The sequence below is a fragment of the Salmo trutta genome, chromosome 11 (assembly GCF_901001165.1).
Source record: "Salmo trutta chromosome 11, fSalTru1.1, whole genome shotgun sequence".
Lineage (NCBI taxonomy): Eukaryota > Metazoa > Chordata > Actinopteri > Salmoniformes > Salmonidae > Salmo > Salmo trutta.
The window spans coordinates 12451675-12465901 of NC_042967.1; the positions used below are offsets into that span (position 1 = coordinate 12451675).

The 14227-nt window shown below is 47.5% G+C and overlaps 1 protein-coding gene across 1 annotated transcript in view; it reads left to right on the forward strand.

Moving 5' to 3' along the window:
* The window catches only part of LOC115201998 (lipopolysaccharide-responsive and beige-like anchor protein), a 273164-nt gene that overhangs the window by 193396 nt on the left and 65541 nt on the right, over positions 1–14227 (forward strand). The window lies entirely within an intron of this gene.

Consider the following 14227-nt stretch of genomic DNA (forward strand, 5'->3'; position numbering starts at 1 on the left):
GTCAGTTCCATGTCGTTAGTTTGTCCTGAAAGCGTCAAACCTTGGCGGCGGCTACCCCCTTTTCCACCCTCCACCCCCCTTCCGGTCGCCGGGGACGACCTTCGGCTGCAGCTGCCAGTCAGCGAGGGTTGCCTGGGCGGCATTGCAGCCTGGCCTGTGAGGAAGCCATATTGATTTTCCAGTTAGCTCCAGTACACACTACTTAGAGCTAACGGACGTCCTGACGAACAGGTATGTCATTATCAATGAGCAGCAGGAAACCGAGCCCGTTCACCTCTCACCGCTACCATTCATATTTCCTCCCCCTCCATCCCTCCATCTCTCTACTCCTCCATTTCTCCGTTCGCTCCTTCAGCTCTGACAGAGTGCATCCTGGGACGGTCAATAAATCGCTCAGGCACACCGCGACAAGGACTGGTTGAGTGATATGGTGGAGAGCCTCTTTCTTTATTCCCTCTCGCTGTCTCTCTCTTTCTCTCTCTCTCTCTCTCTCTCTCTCTCTCTCTCTCTCTCTGTCTCCATCCATCGCTTTCCTGGTAATTACAGCTCCTGGAAGACATTAAGTGTTTCCTTACCCAAGACAGATTCATTATCATCAGAGCCAATCGGCAACTCTGCTCTTCTCCTTTTCCTCCGCTCATTCCCTGATGTCCAGGGTCTTCTCCCCTCTACACGTGTAATCCCACCCAGCCTCTTGCTCCCTGTGGTACGCTGACTTTACCTCTTCGTCAAGAAACTCAATTATTACCATACACTCCCATGTTCCCCACTCCCTTGCCTTCACTCTCATATTGTAAGTTACAGTCCGAGGCTTCAAAGGCTCCTAACCGCAAATGCATAAGACAGATGTGAGCAATTGAGATCGATTTGAGCCAATTAAGAGAGATAAGGCCAAAGACACGTTTTAAGCTTCCTGAAGTGAGTTTTTGCTCTCGTCTCTGGTCTCCCCCCCACATGTCCAGTCCTGGCACAGCCTTACAAATGCAGCCTTCTGTCGCCTTTTAGTCATTATAGTTTTCTGTAGAAAAATAACAGAAGCAGTTTCTCTCTCTCTCTCGCTCTCCATTTCTCTCTCTATTTCTCTCCCATCTTCTTTATTTTTACCTCTCTATATTGTTTATAGCCCTGTTCCTGTGGCGGCCATCTTTCTTTACCCCTCTCTCTATATTGTTTATAGCCCTGTTCCTGTGGCACCCAGCTTTCATTACCACTCTCTCTATATTGTTTATAACCCTGTTCTTGTGGCGGCCATCTTCTTTACCCCTCTATGTTGTTCATAGCCCTGTTCCTGTGGCGGCCATCTTTCTTTACCCCTCTCTCTATATTGTTTATAACCTTGTTCTTGTGGCGGCCATCTTCTTTACCCCTCTATATTGTTCATAGCCCTGTTCCTGTGGCGGCCATCTTCTTTACCCCTCTATATTGTTCATAGCCCTGTTCCTGTGGCGGCCATCCTTCTTTACCCCTCTATATTGTTCATAGCCCTGTTCCTGTGGCGGCCATCCTTCTTTACCCCTCTATATTGTTCATAGCCCTGTTCCTGTGGCGGCCATCTTTTATTACCCCTCTATATTGTTCATAGCCTTGTTCCTGTGGCGGCCATCTTCTTTACCCCTCTATATTGTTCATAGCCCTGTTCCTGTGGCGGCCATCTTTCTTTACCCCTCTATATTGTTCATAGCCCTGTTCTTGTGGCGGCCATCTTTCTTTACCCCTCTATATTGTTCATAGCCCTGTTCTTGTGGCGGCCATCTTTCTTTACCCCTCTATGTTGTTCATAGCCCTGTTCCTGTGGCGGCCATCTTTCTTTACCCCTCTCTCTATATTGTTCATAGCCCTGTTCCTGTGGCGGCCATCCTTCTTTACCCCTCTATATTGTTCATAGCCCTGTTCCTGTGGCGGCCATCTTCTTTACCCCTCTATATTGTTCATAGCCCTGTTCCTGTGGCGGCCATCTTCTTTACCCCTCTATATTGTTCATAGCCCTGTTCCTGTGGCGGCCATCTTCTTTACCCCTCTATGTTGTTCATAGCCCTGTTCCTGTGGCGGCCATCTTCTTTACCCCTCTATATTGTTCATAGCCCTGTTCCTGTGGTGGCCATCTTCTTTACCCCTCTATGTTGTTCATAGCCCTGTTCCTGTGGCGGCCATCTTCTTTACCCCTCTATATTGTTCATAGCCCTGTTCTTGTGGCGGCCATCTTCTTTACCCCTCTCTCTATATTGTTCATAGCCCTGTTCCTGTGGCGGCCATCTTCTTTACCCCTCTATATTGTTCATAGCCCTGTTCTTGTGGCGGCCATCTTCTTTACCCCTCTATATTGTTCATAGCCCTGTTCCTGTGGCGGCCATCTTCTTTACCCCTCTATATTGTTCATAGCCCTGTTCCTGTGGCGGCCATCTTCTTTACCCCTCTATATTGTTCATAGCCCTGTTCCTGTGGCGGCCATCTTTTATTACCCCTCTATATTGTTCATAGCCCTGTTCCTGTGGCGGCCATCTTCTTTACCCCTCTATGTTGTTCATAGCCCTGTTCCTGTGGCGGCCATCTTCTTTACCCCTCTATGTTGTTCATAGCCCTGTTCCTGTGGCGGCCATCTTCTTTACCCCTCTATATTGTTCATAGCCCTGTTCCTGTGGCGGCCATATTAATAGTTATTTTGAACTTGACTTACAGCAACGCCAGATCAAGAGTTAGACACTTTTCAAGATGTTGCTTGTGTGTTTGTCGATAGGGTCATATGTTGTTGCATTACTGCCATATATACAAGGAAGGCAGTTCTAACCGTTGATATAATCTCATCTGGCATCAATGTAGATGTAATGGCTTTTTGAGAGCTGGAACTCAAGGACAGTTTGTATTCAACTCGTTCTGCTTCTGTCAGCATGTAGTCAGTGGTGCTTTACGTTCTTATTCAGAGGAGGCTACAAGGTGGAGTTGTGTTGAAGATTGTTTCATCTCATCTTCTCCTTGCCTTCCCTGTAGCTCAGTTGGTAGAGCATGGTGTTTGCAACACCAGGGTTGTGGGTTCGATTCCCACGGGGGGCCAGCACAGAAAAGAAAAAAAAAAGTATGAAATTGTATGAAATGTATCCACTCACTACTGTAAGTCGCTCTGGATAAGAGCGTCTGCTAAATGACTAAAATGTAAATGTAAAAATGTACCTCTCCACTGTTCCTCTGTTTCTGTTGTCATTGCAGACCCGGATCTCGTGTCGGGTTTGTTATTGCTGAGATGTAAAACGGGGCCGGTGGATGTGACTGTGTGCGTGGGATTGTGTGTGACTGTGCACCTGCATGTGTGTGTGTCTTTTATGTTTGTGTGTGTGTGTGTGTGTGTGAACACGGCAGATTAAAGGTTCACCAGTAGAGAGGTGTAATCAGGCAGGACAGGCCTGGGGACAGATGATTGCCACTTGGTCATCACACAGGGAAACACTTAGACACTGTGTCAACCACTCGGCTAATGATGACTAATGTCTCCTTCCCCCTGACTCTCTCTACTCTTTATACACAACATCACTGTCTCTCTGTCTTCATCTAGCTGGCACCACACAGGAAGAGAAACACTGGTTACACACACACACACATACACACTGTTTTACATCTCACACGTCTCTCTCCCTCTCATCCCACACCTCTTGCTCCTGGGTTTGTACTTTAGACACACCACACCATGCAATACCTCCAGACAAAGACGCCCCAGCTGCAGCTGATCCTAGCCCCTCCATCATGCTCCATCTGTGGGGTTTGTTTGACTGGTCTCCATCAGGGCCATGTCCGACCAGGGCCTTCCCTCTCTGATTGATCACTTTCTCTCTCTCTCTCTCACACACACACACACACACACACACACACACACACACACACACACACACACACACACACACACACACACACAGCTCCATCATTTAGTCCCTCAGTCAGGGTTCTGACACATGGTGTCAAAGACAACTGCAGTAGCCTGATGGATCATCCTGCTTATGGATGCCAGTCTGCCTGGTGCTACAGTCTGATAGTGTGTGTGTGTGATATTAACCACTCAACACCTGTGTACCTGCTGTTCTATTAACAAGCCTTTGTTAGTCAACAGAACAGAGGTCAGAGTCGGCCAGATTGCGGGAAGATCGATCACTGCCCTCAAATGGAAATTGGAATTGTTAATTATGTGGAGGATCATTTTTGATGGTGATATGGAAGGAGGGAAGCATCTAGAACGTTTGAGGTGACATATGAGATTATATCTAAATGGGGAATTGGGTTGTTTTACCTTATTTTTTATGGACAGATAACCTGTGGTGGGAGTGCATATTTTACCATTTCAACCATGAGATATACAACTAATGGAGGCTAAATGATTGATATGGGCCAGCAAGAAATCAGAATAGTAGGCCTCTGACAGAGAAACAAGAACAATGTTCTCATTTTTGGCTGATTTTCTTACTGCACGTGATGCATGACAAAGCAGGCAATGCAGACCAGTGCAAAAACGACATTAGAACAATTGTTGTGTTGACCTACTGTATAGGTATCCACTATATCCTATCAGTGAGAATAGTGTGTGACTGTTTTGGCTCCTGGTGGTGCTGCCACCGCCATTATGGTTAATGACCCGTCCAGTCTGGTTGAAATGGCACCTCCAGGCACCTCCTGTGTACTCACTCAACCAAGACCCCTTTATAGGTGACAATGGCATTAGAGGGGTTTATATCTGCTCCACACTAAAAACACAAACAAGGGGGCCAACACAAGAACAACACTCAAGGAACATGCTTTGAAAGGCTTGTTTTTTGTTGTAAGGACTGCTGCTTTGGAGTGCAAAGCATGTGCTTCGGATAGGGTTGCTCATGTTGTCGTGGGTGATATCTTGGGTTGTATCTTGACAACCAATACATTCATATTTCCTCACAGTCATCAGTTTTATTTCTGTGTTTAACGAGCCACTGGAATTAGTTTTGCACCAGTCGTTTGTTTTTTAATCACGTCTCTCAGTTGATCATTTGAAATGGAACGTTGGGTTCAACTCAGACGACAGACGCTCCATGTAGAAAACAGATTCTAGCCTCTATTTCTTCCCCCAATACATGAATGGAACTGAGAATGGATAAATTGAATCTCCTAGCTAACAGAGATGGGCAGGTTATCCAAACACTATCACTAGCTAGTTGACTTCTCTCTCCTCCATTTAACCCCCTTAGACCGCTGCCTCTGGAGAGTGGAGGTTATTTATTAGCTCAGTTATCTTCTTAAAGGGACGGCTCTCAACACGACCATACAGATCATCTAGCTCGGATTGAATCACCTCGGAATCTTCCACATAGCCATGGAGTTCTATTCATCCAGTCAGAGAAGACCCTTTTTCTCTCTCCCTCTCTCTTCCTCTCTTTCCCCCAACCCTCCTTACCCCTTCTAACACCCCTAAGAGAGGTCTACTCTCCACCCCACACCCCTTCTCCAATCCAATTAAGCCAGGGACAAAAGCAGGATTAGTGAGGAGTTTACCTCTGTGGAGCTCCACAGCGACCCCCAAAAAGGCCCGTCGACGGTAAAAAGGCCAAAGGGGGCTTTGGGAGTTTGAGGGATAGCGGGGAGAATGTGATAGGCGCTGGCCAGCGATCGTAACCTGTCTGATGTTTGTGTGGCGAACGGTGGCTCAATGCGGCGGTGGTTTAGAGGGAAGTTGGAGCTTGGGGACAATGCCTCAGCCTTTGACCACTTTGCTCCAGAAGCTTGGGCCTGTCTCCCCGATTTTCTCTGCACCTCTGAATTTCAATGAAAAGCGCCTCCATCTCCTCTCTCCTCCATTCATGAAGGGGCTAGCGTTGGCTGACTGGCTTGACACTTCAAGGAACGTTTTTCTAGTCGTTGAAATTGTATCCCACCTCCAACAGGTGCAACCTCATGGTCTCGAGGGGACGGTTTTGTACTTCTTAAAAGATAGCTGTTGGATAAAGTATTTAATCAATGAAAGAACCAACAGTTTTAAAGCCTTTGTGGACAATTTTAGGCCTGGGAAGAGTCTCTGTCCCCGGGTCAATGATAAGTACAGTAGCGACATCCGTCTGTTATTGTTCTCTTGTCTTCTTTTAAACGACCATCGTTGCCCTGAAGTAGCAGGTAAAATGCTGGGACAGGCAGCCTACTAAATTTGCATATGTCTGGCGAATTTCACGCTCCTCTTCCCTTCACTTATGTGGCCTTATCCCTTCTTTATTCTACCATCACCCCAGAGCCACCAACTCTGCCCTCACCGGCCCCAAGGTTAAAGCGCTTTAAGTCTCAACCCAAAACTGTTAAGGGGAGAGAAACGCCAGGCCTTGAATGGGGATGGGTGGAGAAGGGGGGGTTTCGTGTACCCCCTCTGGCTAAACTGATCCCTATCTCTGTGTAATTACCTAAAGAAATACAACTTTATTTCCTCCTTCACCACAAGAAAGAATGTGACACATGGACCCACACGCTGGGTTGCCAGATCGGGTTTGGTCTTATCATCTTGTTGTTTTTTAAATTCTCGTAAAAAATCTCCCTGCTACTGTTTCGTGTTACTATTCAAATCCCACCGCTGCCACCAATTGCACTTGCTACCTCTAACAGTTTGGTATCTTATTATCTCTCCAGAGCTCCCTGTCCCTGGCCTGGATCTGCACAAAAGCTCAATTGTTTAATCAGTCAGTGCATTGAGGGCTTCACTTCTCTGCCAATTAACCCCAGGACCATTCTGTCATTTTCCTAAATCCACACGCGGCTTTTTTGTTCACGCTTTATAAGGCTAAGCCGCTAGCTAGCGCCGGAGCAGGGGCCGGGCTGGGAAGTTAAAAGGCTAACCTGTTAGCAAACACAGTGGAGAGGGACAGAAAGGGTTTAATCCCTATTAGGATAAATTCAAACTAAATGTCCCCAAATAGCCTTTGAAAAGAAGGGACTTCCTTCAAAGAGTATACCCCCAAACTAAGCAGCGTTTGGGGGTAAATGCGTTTGGCTTGGATGTCACTACTATACACTCGACTCAACGCAAGCTTGGACCCTCTTTATTTTTCTTTAAATCTCTCACACTCCAGCAGCTTCTTAGGTCTGTTTATTTGCTCAGTGTGGTGGTTTGTTTTACTTGCCTCCGGGCAGATAGACTCCTATACGTGACCAGTGATTAGAGCTTGAATCACTCAGTTACATGCGGGTACAACAATCGTGCCTATCAATCATGCCCTAATGACACAAATCCTTTGGCTAAATTTACTGGATGAATTTGTGTGGAATATTTTCTGTCATTCCCTAAAAAAAAACCTGTGTGTGGTGTGCATATGTATGTTACTGCATGCAGTAGTGTGTTTCTTAATTGCCTATTGTTGTGGGGATGACTGCTGGGGTGAGAAAGTAGAGTCATGTGTTTTCCACCATTCTGCAGGTCCCATGATCCTAGAACTCTCACTATGGGGCCAGATGATTATTTTCCCCTCTTAGATGTGGTTCTCTCCCCCCCTCCCCTCCCCTCCCCTCCTCTCCCCTCCCCTCCCCTCCCCTCCCCTCCTCCTCCTTTCACATTCTGGGAGACTGTATCACACTTTGTTTGGATAGTCCATCTACAGATGGATGCTCTACAGACTATCAGTAACATTTCAACTAACTGTCTAATAGCCCTTCTAACCTTTATTCTAAACCTAACCCTAACCCAACCCTAAACCCAACCCTAAACCTAACCTAAACCTAACCTAACCCTAAACCTAACCCTAAACCTAACCCAACCCTAAACCTAACCTAAACCTAAACCTAACCTAACCCTAAACCTAACCCTAAACCTAACCCTAACCCTAACCCTAAACCTAACCCAACCCTATTCGTAACCGTAGCAAGCAGTTGCTTATCAACAGTATGAGAGTCTGTAGATCATTGATATGGGACATTCCAAATACAGTGTGACCCAATTATATACCTATTAGACTTATCTCTCTCTCTCTCTCTCTCTCTCTCTCTCTCTCTCTCTCTCTCTCTCTCTCTCTCTCTCTCTCTCTCTGTCTCTCTCTGTCCTCTCTCTGTCTCTCATCTGTCTCTCTCTGTCTCTCTCTGTCTCTCTCTGTCTCTCTCTCTCTCTGTCTCTCTGTCTCTCTCTCTCTCTCTCTCTCTCTCTCTCTCTCTCTCTCACACCCTCTCTCTGTCTCTGTCTCTCTCTCTCTCTCTCTCTCACACCCTCTCTCTCTGACTTCCCTCCTCTCTGTTTTTTCCCTGGTATCACTCAAACTCAACAACAAAATCTGTCCTAATTGGCTCCAGAGGGCTGAGGGGAGGGGGGGACTGGGGCGAGGGGCATGTACATGCCAGCGGAGGCGAGGGCCCTGATTGGAGCAGAGGCCCAGGCCCAGGCCTCGTTAGCCTCCCCCTTCCACACCCCTTCTCTACCTCCTACTCATTAGTCTGATGAACTCATTCTCTGATGGAGGGTGACATGGCTGGGTGTGGTGTGCCAGGCTGGAACAGAACCTGACCGGGGGAGGGGGGTTCTGAGGCAAAGCCTGTGTGTGTTAGATGAAGGGTGAGGGAGGGAGGCGGTGGGGTTGGGAGTATAGGAGTTCTACATGAGGCAGAGCCCATGTAGATGAAGTGCCAGGGAAGACTAGCATCAAACTCATGGACTCAAGTGTCTGCTTGTGTTAGTCTTCGCTTTCATATTCATTTAGGTTTGGACAGTCGTAAACTCCAGACTCGCGTCTCAGACCGCTGCTGTGGTTATCATACCTGATTTGATTCTGTGGTCAGTGAAGCGAAGGAAGAAGAGTTGGAAAATATGCTGCTGGGGTTTCTTCAGATGTACAGACTGTGACTAGGCTATACAGGGTCCTTGATCTTTTAGCTCATTGTTCATATGATTGAAGGTGATGTAGTCCAACTACTGCTGTTTGTGTTTGAATCGGAATTGGGGAAGTCCATGGAAATACTCAGGGAGAATTGGTGTAATCTATAATGCAGAATAATGTGCACCTGGCTGTTGAGAAGGTGGTGTAAACATTGTAGTTATTTCACATGGGGGGGAAGTGGCTTGATTGATGTTCAGAGGCCTTTGCACACAAACACCCCCTCTATACAAAACACATTCCCATAGGAATACGTAGCACACACACAAACATCCGCACACAGAGAGAGTTTGTGTGTGTGTGTGTTCGTCAGAGTGTGTGAGGAGGGGGGGGGTATATGCCCCCGTGTGTGTGTGTGTGTGTGTGTGTGTGTGTGTGTGTGTGTGTGTGTTTGCCTGTCGCAAAAGCAATTCCAATTCCGTACTGATAAGTCCAGCGGTTTCTTTTCTTTTTCACTACAAACCCTATCAACTTCCCCAATATGGCTGCTCCCTCTATCCCCCTCTCCCTCTATCCCCCTCTCCCTCTCTCCCCCTCTCCCTCTATCCCCCTCTCCCCTCTATCCCCCTCTCCCTCTATCCCCCTCTCCCTCTACCCCCCTCTCCCTCTATCCCCCCTCTCCCCTCTATCCCCCTCTCCCTCTATCCCCCTCTCCCTCTCCCTCTACCCCCCTCTCCCTCTACCCCCCTCTCCCTCTATCCCCCCGTTTCTGTTTTGATGTTGATTGATCACCTCTCTTCCTCCTGCTCATTAATTTCATCACTTTATCTCCACCTCTTCATAGGACCAAAAGGTAATAATAAATCCCTCCTCTGTGATCCTTTAACCGGAGCAGCCGCGCGGAAACGCTTAATAACAGCCTACAAATTGAACTTCAATCACCTAATTTTCCTCCAAAGGCCACAGACAGACGCAACACAAGGCGTACTAAACCAAATGGAAAAACGCTATTTTATTCTTCCCTCTTGCCACACCATCCTTAGATGAATTTCCTGATTGACATTGTACAATAAAGTTTTATTCTATTCTAATAAGCGACAGGGGTTGCTATCTACTATGTAATGCTGTTTCCTTTTTTTTTCTCAATGCCAGGAAGTCCTTATCAGCCCAAACACCCGCGCCTCGTCTCCCCAATAGAGAACGCTATTGAGAGACTCATTTATCTTGTAACACTCACAGCACAACTACCATGCTATTTTGTTCTGCTCTTATGTTTGATGGTATTTTCAATTACATTTGTGTCAGAAACCTAAACAGGTGGTGCTGTGCCCCCACTCCAAGTCAAACCAGTTTATTTGTCACATGACAGAATACTACCGATGTAAACCGCACAGTGAAATATCAGACGTACGAAATAGAAAATCCAGAATAGGATCTTTAAAAAAAAACACATCAGCAGAAAGCTTGAGGAGTCTGGGGTGAGGAGGGGTATGTTGGTGGGTAGTCATTTCTGGAGTGGAGAGGGTGTGATGGAGTAGGTCCATTGGCAGGGATCGGCTGAGAGATGGTGTGTGTTGGATAGCGGTGGGTAGCTAGGGGGGTTGGTAGAGGCACATCTCTCCCCCGGTCCCCCTTCATGTGTCCCTCTTCATTCCAGAGTCGTTTGGGTGTCTGACAGAGACAAACGATAGTGCTTCAGAAATGACCAGCAGCCCAGGCACAAACAGGTTGAATAACTCCCAGTGCGGCAGGGAGAGGGAGAGAGGGAGAGGGAGAGGGAGAGAGAGAGAGGGAGAGAGGAGAGAGAGAGGGAGAGAGGGAGAGGGAGAGAGGGAGAGAGTGTGATTGTGAGAGAGAGAAAAAAAGCTTCACAATCGAGACTCTCAAAGCCTTTTGTTGTTCTGTTTGGCTGCATGCATCCTCTGTGGTGTCAGTCACTTTAACATTCAGCTTGGAGTCAGAGAGCTGAATTGATGAGAATTGCTGTACCGGAAACAGGGGACGGGAACGCTATATTAAACCATAATCAAATGCATAAGAGTGAAGATGGCTAGGGTTTTATGTTTTTTGCAACCCTGTAGAGCTTTTGTCTTTGAGAAATACAAGATATATGTCAAGATATATTTCAATATTTTTCATTATCATTGGCTTTCTATCAAAACCATTATATCTCGGTTTGTCAATACAAACTATTATCCTTCAACAGTCCCATACTTCACAGTCCGTTCTTTCTCTCCCTGCTTCATTGGTTCTTGGAATTGTGTGTTCCGAGTCTGACTTTGCATTAATTCAATAAGCACTCCATCAGGCAAGCCAATCAGAAGAGGCCTCCATCAGGCGGCAGGCCAATCAACAGGGGCCATTTGTGGCCACATCTGGAGGAGGTTGAGGGGAGTTAGAGTGGTGGTGGTGGTTTCACCTTCAAGGCCTTCAGGGCCAGTGATGGAGACTGATGGAGGGCTGCAGCCACAAACACCTGCAGTCTGGAGCCATTATAGATGCAATCGGAGACTCTGAGACACTAGGAGGCATACAGTATATACCACCATGGTACTTAATTGCAGTATATGGCCCTTTCAAATAAAGTGTAGAATAAAGTCATCTATAATTCTCTGGAATATATTTTAGGTACCTTCTCTACCACAGTCATCTTTGTTTGGTTTTGGTCCAATGTCTGACTCCATTCTTCTTTAGTGATTTAATTCTCATTCTCCTCTCCTCTTTATCTGTTTTATACTGACCCCTCCTCTGTCTATCTATCACAGCCCTAGCATATGTAGCAATAACTCCAGCCCCGGACAATAACGGCCTCACCGCTGCAATTTGTCCAGCAACCGCTTCGACCAAGTGGGTCATAGGCGGCACACCTTTCTCTCCCCTGGATAGTTTATCGTGCCACTGTGTCACACCTTTCTCTCCCCTGGATAGTTTATCGTGCCACTGTGTCACACCTTTCTCTCCCCTGGATAGTTTATCGTGCCACTGTGTCACCCTCTGAGCTTTTTCAGCTGCAAGGGAAAAGGTGTCTGTGGAGGAGAGGGAGGGAATGTTGATTCCCTCCCTGGAACTTTACAAGACTGATGCTTTTCAGAAACCCTGTCTCAAATATTATATCTGGATACGTTTTTGGAGTGAAGATGCATCGGTCTGGTTCCCAATATGATATGAGGCGGCATCGCTCCTAGACCTGTCATATCTATCTACACCCTGAGAGACTGGCCGCAACATCATCAATTTAACCCTCAGTGCCTCACAGACAAGTACTCACTCTGAGGAGGAGAGGATCACTGGAAACACACTGGGGTGTAGAAATGACCCCTGGAACAGAGAGTAAAGGTTACTCACCCACCCACCCACCTGGAACAGAGAGTAAAGGTTACTCACCACCTACCTGGAACAGAGAGTAAAGGTTACTCACCCACCCACCCACCTTGAACAGAGAGTAAAGGTTACTCACTCACCCTCCACCTGGAACAGAGAGTAAAGGTTACTCACCCACCCACTCACCTGGAACAGAGAGTAAAGGTTACTCACTCACCCACCCACCTGGAACAGAGAGTAAAGGTTACTCACCCACCCACCCACTCACCTGGAACAGAGAGTAAAGGTTACTCACCCACCCACCCACTCACCTGGAACAGAGGTAAAGGTTACTCACCCACCCACCCACCTGGAACAGAGAGTAAAGGTTACTCACCACCTGGAACAGAGAGTAAAGGTTACTCACTCACCTACCTGGAACAGAGAGTAAAGGTTACTCACCCACCTACCCACCTGGAACAGAGAGTAAAGGTTACTCACCCACCTACCCACCTGGAACAGAGAGTAAAGGTTACTCACCCACCCACCTGGAACAGAGAGTAAAGGTTACTCACTCACCCACCCACCTGGAACAGAGAGTAAAGGTTACTCACCCACCCACCCACTCACCTGGAACAGAGAGTAAAGGTTACTCACCCACCCACCCACTCACCTGGAACAGAGGTAAAGGTTACTCACCCACCCACCCACCTGGAACAGAGAGTAAAGGTTACTCACCACCTGGAACAGAGAGTAAAGGTTACTCACTCACCCACCCACCCACCTGGAACAGAGAGTAAAGGTTACTCACTCACCCACCCACCTGGAACAGAGAGTAAAGGTTACTCACCACCTGGAACAGAGAGTAAAGGTTACTCACCCACCCACCCACCTGGAACAGAGAGGAAAGGTTACTCACCCACCCACCCACCCACCTGGAACAGAGAGTAAAGGTTACTCACCCACTCACCCACCTGGAACAGAGAGTAAAGGTTACTCACTCACCCACCCACCTGGAACAGAGAGTAAAGGTTACTCACCCACCCACCCACCTGGAACAGAGAGTAAAGGTTACTCACCCACCCACCCACCTGGAACAGAGAGTAAAGGTTACTCACTCACCCACCCACCTGGAACAGAGAGTAAAGGTTACTCACTCACCCACCCACCTGGAACAGAGAGTAAAGGTTACTCACTCACCCACCCACCTGGAACAGAGAGTAAAGGTTACTCACTCACCCACCTACCTGGAACGAGAGTAAAGGTTACTCACTCACCCACCCACCTGGAACAGAGAGTAAAGGTTACTCACTCACCCACCCACCTGGAACAGAGAGTAAAGGTTACTCACTCACCCACCCACCTGGAACAGAGAGTAAAGGTTACTCACTCACCCACCCACCTGGAACAGAGAGTAAAGGTTACTCACTCACCCACCCACCTGGAACAGAGAGTAAAGGTTACTCACCCACCCACCTGGAACAGAGAGTAAAGGTTACTCACCACCTACCTGGAACAGAGAGTAAAGGTTACTCACCACCTACCTGGAACAGAGAGTAAAGGTTACTCACCACCTACCTGGAACAGAGAGTAAAGGTTACTCACTCACCCACCCACCTGGAACAGAGAGTAAAGGTTACTCACCACCTGGAACAGAGAGTAAAGGTTACTCACCACCTGGAACAGAGAGTAAAGGTTACTCACCACCTGGAACAGAGAGTAAAGGTTACTCACCACCTACCTGGAACAGAGAGTAAAGGTTACTCACCACCTACCTGGAACAGAGAGTAAAGGTTACTCACCACCTACCTGGAACAGAGAGTAAAGGTTACTCACCACCTACCTGGAACAGAGAGTAAAGGTTACTCACCACCTACCTGGAACAGAGAGTAAAGGTTACTCACCACCTACCTGGAACAGAGAGTAAAGGTTACTCACCACCTACCCTTCCATCTATCTTTTCACCGCTACATGAAATTGTCTACTGCGATTCTGACCTGATACTTGGAGGTGGAAAGTGACATTCCAGCACTGAGAGATGACATGTAGTGTGATTGAGGAGGCAGTGTGTGTATCTCGCTCTGTCTCTGTGTGTGTGTGTGTGTGTGTCTCTGTGACGTGGTGTGGTTGAGGAGGCAGTGTGT